At 43.1% G+C, this 13,911-nt stretch overlaps 1 protein-coding gene and 1 long non-coding RNA gene across 4 annotated transcripts in view; both read left to right on the top strand.

Annotated features, from left to right (window-relative positions):
• Window positions 1-13,911, top strand: part of dsx (transcription factor doublesex) — a 48,520-nt gene that overhangs the window by 7,616 nt on the left and 26,993 nt on the right. The gene's annotated exons all lie outside the window — the stretch shown is intronic.
• On the top strand, window positions 12,976-13,534 carry LOC117184062 (uncharacterized). Its single transcript, XR_004469240.1, has 2 exons — window positions 12,976-13,206; window positions 13,279-13,534. It is a non-coding gene; the product is annotated as an uncharacterized lncRNA (long non-coding RNA).

Here is a 13,911-nt window from a genome sequence, read left to right on the forward strand (position 1 = left end):
GCAAAATAAATGCTGTGTGATATCTTCTTCTGATTCTGTATAAGAGTGTTGTTACTGCTTAATCTCTAACAAATACAGTCGTGTTCCGTAGAGTCTAAATTTTCTGTATTCTCTGGGACCTCTATCGAAAACTGTGTTTTATGGCTAGATTGTGGTGCTTTTAGGCTCCTCTGCAAGTTAGAGCCGGTACTCGAAAACTAAAGATTTATCAACTTACATGACTCACAAAATGTTTACAATCTTATTTCTTTTTATATTTTATAGAAATATTCTGTTCAGCGCTTCTTTGCCCGTCAATATTAGGGATAGTAGAAATACCATTGTGGGCACTATATCCTGAAACCATTTTAATGGTGAAATAAGAGCCGTTTAAAAATCCAGCTGACTCGTTAGATATCTTTTTTAGTTTCCCATTTGATTCATTTATTTCTGAACTAACTTGTAGTACTCACGTACCCCCGTACCCCCCGTACCCACGTTTGTGCTCAGTTTGAGCAAACTCAGACAAATCAATCATCAATCTTGCAACTCGCTCAATTTGTGATCTTGGCAACTAGTATCAAAACATATTTATGGCCCATTTAATAAAGTGCAGAGGGAAAATTGAAAATGAAAAACTCTGAGATGAAATTGCATCGTTTTTTTCATTCCGACTTGTCTATGTACAGAGTACGGCGGAGGCAGCCAGTCTGGGAGTCGTGGTATGTCTCGCCTCTAAATGATTCCCACCTAATTATAGGCCACAATATGCCGCCGCCGCTGGGAAGGCATCGAGATCCACCAGATCCACCAACATCGTTGCGGCACGTACGCATTTGGGGCAGAGACGCCTCCGACAGAAGGCCTAATCAAGTTGTTGTTGTTCTGCTGTGCCGTTGAAGAGGCTCGACGGCGACGAGGACGAGCCCAGACTTGACCAAAACAAACGAATAAACAAGCAAGAAGGCCCTTCTAGGGTGTTCCGACTATAGGATACCCCGTATCCCAAGAGAACCCAACCATGGCCATGCATGGGGTGTATCTTTCCCGGGATTTAATGAGTTTCAAATGATGATAAATCTGTTGATCTTTCGTTAATGCAATGCAGCTGCAGTAGGGTGAAGGAAACAAGGATAGACTTCTGATCTCAACGATTGCACGGTATGCAATCAAGGAGCAGCAAAACGAGGCACAAGACGAGGCAAGACAAGACAAGAGAAGGCACGGCACGGCACTGCGGCACATGTCACAAATTGCTTATAATGACAGTTGGAGCGAAGTCGGTGACGGGCCGTGAAGAAATCAATTAACATAGATCCAGCGAGCTGTCAACAGTTGTCACCTGAGGACGACGCTGCCGGTCACAGTCCTTACACGCATTTATATTCCGATTAGGCTGTCCCCCTATGATCGGAGAACTAGCCTCAAGCTTAGGGAGGATCTCCTGCCTCCTTTGGGTTGATATTTTTCTAGAATTTAAGGAATGCATTTCTCATTTCTTAATATGAGAAATACTACTAGCATTCTAATCACGGCTGTGTCTGTGGAAGTCTTCCTACATTCATCGAATCAGTCGCGACTCACGAGAGTCCAAGTCCAAGTCCAAGCCCATTCATGCATCGGTCGGCTGACCACGTTCGAAGCTCCCCTCCCTAATTGCACTTGAGCACGAGCAACATCGCATACAAATGCAGCATAAAGCAGCATAATCTTTGGGCAATTACAAGAAGACCTGTCAAGGCAATCCAACATGACCATTCATCAAAGCGCTAAGCAGGCATGAAAGATTTTCACAGTTGCACTTTCCAGTCACCGATGATTTCTTAATGCATATTATCCATCCTGTGGTTATGGCAGCCAGACATGGGATCCGATCCGACGATCCGACGTTACGGAGATCGTTTAGCATGAGTGCAGAGACAATGCGAGTGTCTGTCAACTGCGGGCAGTTCGTCAATCAATTGGACACCACTACTCCTCTGGCCCCTTGGGACGATCTCCTCCTCCCTGCTGCTCCAGCACCGCCACGGACAGTATAAAGTATACAGTATACAGTATTCAGTAGCTGGACTCGGCAGCGCCTATCTTCCGTCTGTGTTAGGTTGCGGCCTCGATGTCTGGAAACGTGTAAACTTATTCGTAATCTCCATCGTCTGCACGGAGCTGACTAACCCGTCTTGGGCCCCAAACTGGAACCCAAATCGAGTTTTCCATGCTGGCAACTTTGTAGCCTTCCTTCTCAGAGTCACAAGTGAACAAGTCCGACGGCTCATTAGCTCAGCCTGCAGTCTGCAGCCTTCTGCCCACACTGGCGCTGCCAGCTCCAGCATTAGTCATCATGCCTCCAGACGTGAGGTTATGGTTCTGGCAGATCTCTAAAAGTTGTCTATATTGCAGTCGGTGTAGGGTATAATTTGTTCATTTATTTTGATGAGAGTAATATTAAGCATAGCTATTATGCTTCCATCTTCGATCCATAACTTCGAACACTCTTGCTCCGTTTTAATAATTATCCCGAAAAAACTTAAACTTGGATCGGCATCGGCTTTGGAAGAGAGTGTTCGGTAAGTCAGGGGTCGGAAGTCTTGGCCGGCAATCGATAGAGCTCGACTTAAGTTAATTAATTTAATGCGCCTGCGTTTATTTCGGGCTCTTAAGACGGGCAGCGCTCTTGGCCATATCCCGAGACCCGTCTCTGGCTGTATAGAACATTTACTAGCAGGGCCGACGATTCGCGATTCTCGCATTTCGCGCGAAAACCCCAAGGAACAAAAACAAAAACAAAAAACAACAAAAAAACTAAAACTTTGGTGCGCTCGTAAAAAAAAGTTGTAAAATGTATTTTTGGTACTACATATATATTGTTGTTGCATACATTTTGCCCGATTTTGTTTTCGATTTCAGTTTCAAACGGCTTCCACCACTCGCAGAGCGTAGTTTTCATTATTTGTTTTTTTATTATTTCCCCATACTCACACTCATATTTGAGAAATGTGCTCGTGAGCAGCTCTTGGCGGCTCTTGGCGGCCCTTGGCAGCTTTGACAGGTCATTTGGGTGTATAATTTACGAGATTTCCAGTTAATATGTTGGCATTACTTTTAATACTCCCCGTCGGACTCCGCGCGCCGCGGACGGGACTTTATGGACGCCCGAAGTCGGGATTATACATATGTACATATGTATAGTATATATGCACATATTTATGCTCCAAATGGTTACTTAATTATAAGGCCAGAAGCAATCCAATCCGGGAACTGACCACAGAACAATTCGCTTAACATGAACAATAAAAATATGTATGTTTTTCTCCTTTTTGCAATTAAAGTTCTTTTACGAGCAGAGAATTAGTCTAGACGGGGCTCGGCTCGGCTCGGCTCGGATCGCCAATGCCAATTGGCGATAGCTCCTCTCGAGAGCGGCTTGAGTGCTCCCGAAACAGCTGCCAGATGATACAATTATGAGTGGAATGGAATCGGGAGTGGAGTGGAGAGGAGAGAGTGCACTCTCTGTTCGTGTCCCATCCCGTGTGGTATTATGAGTATTTACAACCTGCCAAACCATTTGCATGCAAATGCTGGCATAATCAGCCCTCTTATCCAGAAGGTCCCAATTACAGGTCCCTATCGCCTGATCCGCCCTATCTTTAAGCCACGCCGAAGAGCCGTGGCTCTGGTTCTGGCTGTGGCTCTGTCCTAAGCCTCGCTTAATTCGATCGGAAGTGTGAGCGCCTGCTCCCAATGCGGGCCCCTATAATTTGTACACCGTCCATCAGAAGTGCAGAAGTTTGTATTTTCGGGGCCGTGAAAACACCAGAAAGATGCATTATGCAACCAATCCACATGTGTGAAACCGCAATGGCTTTTTAAGTGAGCAAAATTATAGGGAATGCAATCCAGAATCCAGCAGAGTCAGGAGGCAGGGAGATTTGAGCTGAGAACGTGCTTTTTTTAGCAGATAGTTTTTAATGCACTTAATGGACTTTTTTCATGTTGGCCAGACGTTAAAGGTGCTGAGAGAATAGAAAAAAATAGCTTAAGACTCCATTAAAAACATATCCTTAAGAGCGAAAACTGACCCACCCTTTTTATTAATTCTAATCGGTCAAGTGCTTAAAAATAATAGCCATAAAAGTATCCCCTGCAGCCGACTTTCTCGCCACTCAATTTATTAAATATTTATGAAGCTGCCGACACATTTTCTCAAAATATAGTTATGGTAATGGACCAACGACCCACCCCTCTAGAGGCTATTATCAGCGCGAATTTGGGTCCTAGGCGTTGCAGAAGAGCGAACTCAAGACGCTATTAAATAATACACGACTCCACGGCAGAAACTATCCCGCTGTCCCCTGCATTTGTATTTATTCTTATCATTTAAGTGCTTAAAAATAATAACCAAGAAAGGCGTGCCCTGCGGCTGGATTTCTTGCCACTCAATTTATTAAATTTATTAAATATTTATGAAGTTTGCCAACACATTTGCTCATACAAACTTGTTGCCTGCAAATTGTAATGTTGCATGCAATGCACGGCTAAAGAAGGCCTTGATAGACCCCCCAAAAGATTGGCGAACTGAACTGAAATGTTTTTCCCTTTCGCCTTTCTTCCCCGAGAGCAGCTCCAGTTGCCACCAGCCTCAGCCTCAGTCTCAGTTCTGTTTACATTTTCACAGACACGCAATTTATGATCCGGCCTGGGGCAGGCATTGTCCAGTGCATCGCAAGTTGCAACTCCCCTGAGGCAGATTAATACGTCCACGGCGTACAAACGGAACTGGAATTTTGGGCTGGGGCAGAGGCAGAGGCAGAGCCAAGCAGTCGCATATTTATGGCTGGCATCTGCCACAAGGTGCTAAGAACTTACTTTATAACCTGAGTGTGTGATTGCCGCTGCCATTGCCGTTGCCGCAAACGAAAATGATTTATCGTATCTACTCGTATGCCCGCGCGGATGTGTGTTAGCAGTTATCATATAAATATGCACGTATACTAAGCCCGGAGACTTGGCCTGGAGCTGAGGATCGATTGGCCAGAATGGAGGAACATTAAAGGCGCGAAGGAAGGCGGTTCCATTAAGAGAGAACAATTAATCAATTTATCAAATTTTCGTTTAAAATTCGCTTAGCCGAAAAGCAGGTGCGGGACCTGAACTGAATTTCAACAGAATTTCAAAACGCAGTAGCTAATGTAATTACTAGGGATCCCTCTACCTCCTTAAAAGCTCAAGCTATTTTTATTAAATTTATTATGATTCTAAAATATTTTTTTGAATTAATCAAACATAGAAAATAAATAATAAAACCGATAGAGTCTGGCTTCATTCGGTATACGATTATTTTTATAAATATTCATAGAAACGGTTAATGTTTCTCTAAGCTCAGAAAAATGTAATCGAAGCGCAATATCCAGTATCCAACATCCAAAGGAATTTCAAAGCGAAACAATAACAAAACAAAACTCATTTAAGACAAGTTCAATGCTCTCTCCCTCTCTCTCTCTCTCTCTCGCTCTATCTCGATCGTCCCACAATTATGCTTTGCATTCAGTTTTGAATTTCAACAATTAAACATGCAGCCACAAAACTGTCGACAATAATTTCCAGAAGTAATGAGCCTGCTCCGAAGTCTGTCTCTGTCTCAGTCTCAGTCTCTGTCTCAGTCTCAGTCTCAGTTTCTGCCTAGGCCTGCCCCCGATATCCCGGCCAGATGCTGTGTCTGGCACACAGCACACAGCAAGACGGGGCCCCTATGGCTAACTGTTAGGAGCAGAAATAGTTACATCGATCAGCTGCTTATAGGCCGCATGCGAAACCGGTTTGTGCTCGAAAGTGCTCGAGTTCCATGTCGCATCCGATAAGGTAAGCTTTTTAAGCGAAATGTCAACGACAACAGATCCCATGGTAGCAGAGGTAGTCCCCACTCCGAGCCACTCCGAATCACTCCGAGCCACTCCGAATCACTCCGAGCCACTCCGATGCGCCGATACAGGTTGCGAGGCTCGTGTGTGGGGCAGTCGGCGATTCGTTCAATTAATTTACACATTGCCAATTGGCTGTAAATAGTGGGAGACGTCATCAAAATATGCAAATTATTAAATTAGATTTTCTATATACTCGATTTTGGTGCAACATTTTTGCCTGCTGCACACCATTTTTCTATACCGGAAACTCCGAATGGGTAAATTCATGCTGTTCATTAATTTGGAATTACTGCGCTATCATAATATATATGTACATTTGTGTATCATGTGTATCAGCATATATTACGAGACATCGAGGTACATGAAAGCGCAAACTGGCCGTGGCCAAGCCCATTCATAAATATGCATTGTTCTCAGATACTTTGCACATAACAGAGCCAGTTTAGCACGCAACTACCTCGTAGAAGTCCCACTGAATGAGTGAGAGAGAGAGGGAGGGGAATACGTTTCTACGTCCAGAATAGACCTGCCTCCGGCATGCTTATTTTGCCCCGATGTGGCGACCGTCCTGGGTGCTGAAGCTCGCCGAGTACCAAATCAAAGCAATGCATTGCAATTGCAATGGCAGGTTGTTTCATTTATGACATAATTATAGTAAACACCCCAATGTTTGGTCATCGGAGACGGGCATCGGGCTTGCTTTTATTTCAAACTCCTTCTGCCTGCATCTGACCCGGCTCAAGGCTGGTCTAACCGGTATCGCGGTATCGTGGTATCGCGGTATCGCGGTATTGGTGGTCGGACATTGATGCTGATTGATCTTAAGCTCAGTTACTGACCTGGCTGAAGGCGCTCTCTGAAGCGATCGAAACGACTTCATTCCGCCTTAAAGACGGTCTTTAATGTCCAGAATATTCTATGATTGATATGCAATGGCCAGAAGCTAGAGCATGTCCAGCCCATTAAAATAAATATTTAAATTTGCATATCCCTGACAGCCCGAAACCGACAGTCGAGCAACGCCCTCAACACCCTCAACACCCTCAACGCCCGACTGTCACTTGCAGTCCTCTCTGCCCTGCCCTCCACAAAGTCATGTGTGTACTCCGTTCATTATGGTCAGTACGGTACGCCCCATTCACTTCATTAAAAACTTGTTGCGATTTCAATTTCGAGCCGGAAAAATCAACAAAAACGAAGCAAAATCTCCTTGCTGACTGCCACAGATTGTTGCATTGAAAATGAAATTGCGCACGTTGATTTACATTAATGGACACTGGCCACACGGCGTTTGTCTATAAGGAGGGACGGTCCCGGCCCCCTTTTCCGGCTGATTTGCCGAGCAAATAGTTGCCTCCAGGTCTGGCTGTGAGTTTTAATGCTAGTGTGAATGTGAATGCTGAGGTGAGCGCCATAAATCGGTGCGAAATTGCAGTGCCCAAAGTCGGGCAATCGCACAGACATGTTTGTATCAATTGAAAGTGGATGAATTTTAGTTGAATCTACTTTAATTTGCTTATTCGATAAGCAATTCAAATGGATGTGGCACCTCTAACGAGTTGTCAGATATGATCGATGATTCGGATAGATACATCCATCATTAGATAAAGATAAATCAAACTTATAACTCAAATAAAAGTGCAAAAATAAAATACTGCACTCGGAGAAAAATGGCATGGTAAAACAAACACACCAATTTTTAATTGAAATATTCGGTTTTTAAATACAAACATAATGAAATTAAATAGAATTCACTTTGACTCAAACATAAATAAATTAAAAAAGTATTTTTTAAAAGACCCATATTTAATCGAAACTTGAATATAATATAATTTTTAGGAAATATACATATTTAATCTGATAATGGATATATTTAATTTGAAATATATTTTAATAAAATAATAATAATTTCAGAATCTAAAAAGTTTATCTTTACAATTTTCACTCTCGAGTCAAATGTATATTTGTGTAGGTTTTTATATACTATATAATATAATAATTCAAAAATGGGGATTTATTAGAGAGATTCAAACAGGAACCATAAACTAATTTTCAAATTGATTTTGCCTGAAATGTATGATTTTAAGAAGAATTCATTATTATTTTGAAGGCTTTTCCGTATGGGGCTCGATAGATCTCTAGGTGCTCCTTCTTCTGGAAGCACTCTGTTTTTTCCTACCAGGCGGACAACGTTCAAATCCGTTTTTGCTGCTTTCATTAAAATCCAAATGATCGGAACTGTTTCGGGCTCGCCCACACGCACACCCGTAGAGTATATACATATGTACATATGTATCTATGTATATGTATATGTATCTAGAAACTATTAGCTGGCCCCGAAATGCCTACAAAAAGAATCATAAAAGTCGCCGTGTAAATGCATCTCCCACTGCATCCCCTCAACGAGGATGCTCGCAATTTTTAGCACACTTTTAATTTATTTTCAACATTTTTACAATTCTAAAACATTCTACATTCTTTGCATCCCATCTCGTTGCTGGGCATCAAAGTTGTAAATGTCGCGTCGCGTCGTAAACTTGTGTTGGGTTGGGGTCTATGTGTGTGTGTGCCGGGCTCCGCTCCTCGGCGATCCACGGAGGAACTTGACGCTGGGAACGTGCGCGCCTCAAAGGCAAATTACGTTGCGCAGACGCATTTAATGAGCTGCGCGCCGCTGGGTCGGACCTGGAGAGGTTTTTTTTATGATTTTTCGCTCAATTTCTACAATATTTTTGTTAGGTTCTTTACGACCTACGACTAAGCCGGACAGACAGACGGACGGACAGATGGACAGACGGACGGACAGACACGTACAGAGCCAGGCACCCAGTCACAGCGATGTGTGCCAATATGTTCTATTAGTGATTTAGTTTTGCTGATTTCGAATCTCGAAGAGAATCCAATGTCTTCGGCAGTACGAATAGATACAGAGACTTGTATGGCTGCATCGTAGATCATTGCCCAAGTGGATGGCTCCCTTCACTGCTCTTCCCCTCGCAATTGGCTTCCCTTTCGCATACCCTTAATGCCTCCACGCGGCACATTATTGGTTTGAGATTTCAAACATAAAATTATAATTTACAACTTTGTTTTTTGTTCGGCCAGAGAGGAGAAAACATAAAACTACGTGGAGTCTTTTTAAGTTGATTTTAACAGCGCGTAATTTCGTGAAATGCGCAGCAAACAGATGGAAATGGAGATGGAGATCCATGAAGATGAAGATGAAGATGAACATGAAGTTGCCGGCAATATCTCCCGGCTCTCTGCTCTCAGCTCTCAGCTCTCTGCTCTCAACTCTCTGCCAGCGGGTCCTCGTCCTCAGTCGATCCGATCGTCGCCACTCCACTGGGCTCTCGCTATACATCTTGGCGAAATAATTTAATTAGCTCTGCTTGTGGCTTTTGGGATTGCCTGCGAAATGGCGTTCCGTTTTAATTTTAAAGCGCTTCCATTTAGTTTTTATGCCTTATCTCCACTCTCCATACACACACATACATACATATCATGCATATCACATATCGCGGGTAGAGTTCAACCTGTACAACATTCGACCCCGAACCGAGGCAAACCCAACTACGATACGACTCTCATTGATTGAGCACGTTGTCTAAAACTTGAGCAAAACTTACAAAAAAAACCTGCTTCTAGATTGAAATTCTCAAATTTATTCTTTACTGAAATGTACTTGATTGCTGGGAAAAACTATACTGCGTATACATATATCCAACAATCGATCCATGATTCAGTTTTTCGATAGTAAACTAGAACCAAGTTTTTCCCGCAAATACTTCTATCTGATATGAAATGTGGTAACCTGTTTGAAAGGCAGCCTTAAAGATCGATCGATTCCTCTGTCAGCTATTTGGGGTGTATATTAGAAAATGATCTAACGAGTATAATGAGTTATGATTTACCTGGCTATGGATAGATTCCATTGGTAATTTCCAGGTTTATTCATATTAATATCTCATATGGAATTACCTAAAGTTCCCAAGACTCCCGCGTTCAGTGTAATAGACAAATGCTATCCAACGTATGCTATTGCAGCCTTCGAATGGCTATTGAACCCCCGACGTATGGCTAGTGTACATACATACATACATACATACATACAGACACAGCGATTACGGGGTCTGGAGACTGAAAAACCTATTGCATAATATGCGTACCAGAGCGAACATTGACAGCTGCAGAATGACACCCAATCATCATCGTCCTCATCATTATCATCAGCAGCGGCAGCGGCAGCGGCAGCGATGAGCAAACGTCGACAATATTCACCTTGAACTTGAATTAGTTTCCGCTGCATTGCTTATTCATATCCAAGTGTGTGAATACATGTATCTGTAGCTGTGCATTTTCATATATGTAAACAAACACAGATACCCAAACACACATGGCCAAGGGTGGGCACGTGGGGTGTTTCTGCCCCTCGTTACACAAATCTATTCCATCCAAGTGAGGGAAAGTGAAATCACTTTATGTACGAACATTTGACTCTGGCCAACGGACGCCGAATGGAAATGCAAATCCAAAGGAAAATGTTATGAAATTGGTCAGTTTTGTTTATCCTAAGTATACTTTGTTTTTAATACAAAATTATGATCAACAGTTCTGTAAATTATATACAGATATGGATGTTTCGGGGATCGTAAGGATTAAAGGGGTAAAAGTGTAGATCTCCGTTCAAAAGATATATGTAAAACAAGCGGGAACGTTGTGAGGGACAAAAGAGACAATTTATCTGTTTCCATTTTTCTCTTAAATTTTTTGTTGCATCTATGCATCTCATTTTCTATATTCTCACAGCAACACCCGCCGTTTTACCTCGCTTTATACCTTGGGGAACATCAATTTATTTCAAACTAATAATAATTGCATTTTTTAAATCTGATCTCTGATATTTTTGGATCTGTTCTGTTTCTGAAATACTTCTAATATGCAAATTAAGTGAACACTGAAATGAACTTTACCCAGAGTTTTTTATGCATACTTACTTCTGCGTTAAATTGTATTGTTTAGAGTTCAACTCTATAGTAAGAAAAGTGTACATCATAAAATTACTCTACTGGCAGGCTATGGCAGGTTCGTTGACACAATTCCAGAAAAAAGAAAGTTAACTTAAATTATTCATTGACGTAGCCATAGCTATAATCGCCCCTCCAACTTGAACTACCTAAAGAAAAAGTGTCTGTAAGGACACCTTCCACCAAACATGAAAACTCATCCTGTGAAATCGTAGGTTAATATGTGTTTTGTTAATATTTTTCAGTTAATTAATTGCACGAATTCCGCTTCGTATTCTTAGTCGTAGTGCTTCTGCACAAGCTACTCAATCCTTTCTCCATAAAATAGCACCCTTTAGTACTCCCAGACACCTATAAAGACTGCACGATTTATTTTGTAATTGCATTATTCCCGGCACTCGGAAAGTGGCACAAGAATTACGAGCGCGGTCATGGATTTTAATGGCCCAGGCCGCAGGCCCACTATACAAAATGTCAGAAATGTCTACAATTTCTACCACAGGCACATTCATAGATGTGTAAATAAGTAAAGTAAATTTTTAGAACAGATAAATTAGCGAATGGGTTGTATGAACAAATTACCGATTTCATTTATATTTATCCCCTCCGATTCGGCCATTTAAGCTCTTGCCAAGAACAGTGCTAAATTTAAGTGCCCAATAATTGCCACACAGTGGCACGGCACGACGGTGAAGTGGACGGAACAGAGTCCTCCCCTACTCACAGCTGGGTGATCATTGTTTTTCCGGTCAATTCTTATCAGAGTGTCAATTTGTCTTCGCGAACACACTCCTTGGACCCCCTTCAGCCCACTTCCCATTCTCGGCATGGTCAATACAACACAAATTATAAGACAATAAGGCACGTAGTGGACAGTTCAGTGAATGGGGTGGGATTGGTAGGGTCTGTTCCCAGACAGTTATGGCTGGGAGCTTGGCTATCAGAAGCATTGCAGACACGTTTGAGCGCCTGAAAATGTATTTGCTCGCTGTCGAAAGGCAGAGGCGCTAAAATGGACCACACACGCAATGATGAGGAATTCCTCGCCCATCTTTATCGCTTGGCAGTAAAGAGAGCACAAATTGTCAGACGATGAGACGAGGTACGAGGTGTACGAGGGCAAAACTAAGTTTCAAAGTCACTTTGCGGCCCCACCATTCGCAGGGTATGCGCATATAGTGGGCTAGTGGGCTACAGTAGAGCATTGGTAGCATGGGCGCCTGAATAGGAATACAATTTGTTGTGTTCTTAGGACTGCAGTCCTCTCATGTGCATCGAGAAGTGTGATGGAGAACAAGTTCCACTGGGGCGTTGGGGTAGCCAACAGACCCTGTTTTCCCAGGTAGTAGTTCTCGTAGAAGCTGTTACATTTGAAAGCCAAACGGAAAAAGGAAGAACGGAAAATTCGAAAGAATTTGGTGCAATCGGAAATAAACCTTACATCGTATGTGGCTAATTCAGAGACTTAAAGGGTGGCGGGACTGTTGGAGGAATATTGTATTGGCGCCAGCCACTGTTATACACGTGTACGTGTACTTTCGGGCGCATTGAGATGGGGCTTAAAGGATGTATTCTATCTGGAAGCAATCGATTTCAGCCTCAACGACGCCTCGTGGGATCGATCGTCTTTGTGCACCATAGGAGAGCAGCCCTGTACCCAGTACGTACGCGAATGTGTGTGTGTGTTCTCGATTATAAACTAAAAGCAAAGTCAAATGCATTTGCTTATGGCATACACACAACACACACACACACACAGGCAGGGGAGGAACAGCTGTCGCTGACTCTTTCTCTATCTCTCCCACTCAGTCAACACTGGGCCAACTACGGGCCCGGCTGCATCCCCAACCCTTCCCTGCCTATGACAATCGGCACGTGTAAGCAATTTGTTGTCGTAATCGCAAACAAATGAATGCACTCGGAGAGCAACACTCGCTCTCTCATCGCTCTCTCGTTGCTCTCAGGCTCTCGCTCGCTCGCTCTCTCGCTTTGCGATTAGTTGTTTCTCTGCAAGTGTTTGCGACGGACGGACGGACGGACGGACGGACGGACGGACGGACGGACGGACTCGACTCGGACTTCCCCTGGCAACAGAAGTGCAGTGTGCAATGCAAATTCATTTGGCTTATTAATTTATGCTTGGCCGAGAACAATACGTATACGCAGCGTGGGGCGAGGTTTTTCGATGAAGCATGCGAGCAGAGGGCTGGGAAAGGGAATGGTCTTAGACACTTGTGCATTCTTCGAGCGATTTGGCTGCTTTGCGGTACACACTCGTACGAGTATGTATTTATTGTATGGGAAGGGTCTAAGTGCAATCGCCGGTATAATTTATGGCCCCTCTTATTTAATAGGCCTCGGGGCTGCGAGAGAGCACAGATTTGGGAAATTCAACAAAATTATCCAATTGCGCTCGGCTGATATAATTATGTCGTTAATTTTCTTGAGGTTGGCAAGGATTTATGACGACCTGCCCGGAGCCATTCCCTTCTGCTCGCACTCGTACTGTTATCTCCCCAGCCTGATTTACGGCTATCGTGGCACAAGCCCAACGTTTAATATCGAACCACAATTCAATAAATGTATTATTTTTAATTGTTTACATGCAAATTTCGCACTTTGTCCAATTCGCCCCTTAATTTTTATGTGCCACTGGCTGGGAACACCATTAAAAGTACGTACGTATATTCACACAGCAAGTGGCAGTGGCAATGGCTCGGTTCAATCAGCCTTTGGTTGCCACAACTGTTTGACAATTAGGCAGGTTTTTAATTCAAATAACATGTTGCCTATCACTCAATGGAGGCTCAATAAATTGCATTTTTATTTCCATGCAGCGAAATCTGAATCTGGTTGGTGGACAACCCAACTGTGGTAGTCCGGGGATCGATCGGGGTGTTTTCGCTTTTAATTGATTCATTAACTTTACGAGTTTTTGTCGCTTCAGTTGCGCAAGAACTTTACACGCTCTCATATGGACATACTCA

Source organism: Drosophila pseudoobscura, chromosome 2, assembly GCF_009870125.1.
Source record: "Drosophila pseudoobscura strain MV-25-SWS-2005 chromosome 2, UCI_Dpse_MV25, whole genome shotgun sequence".
In the NCBI taxonomy this organism is placed as follows: Eukaryota; Metazoa; Arthropoda; class Insecta; order Diptera; family Drosophilidae; genus Drosophila; species Drosophila pseudoobscura.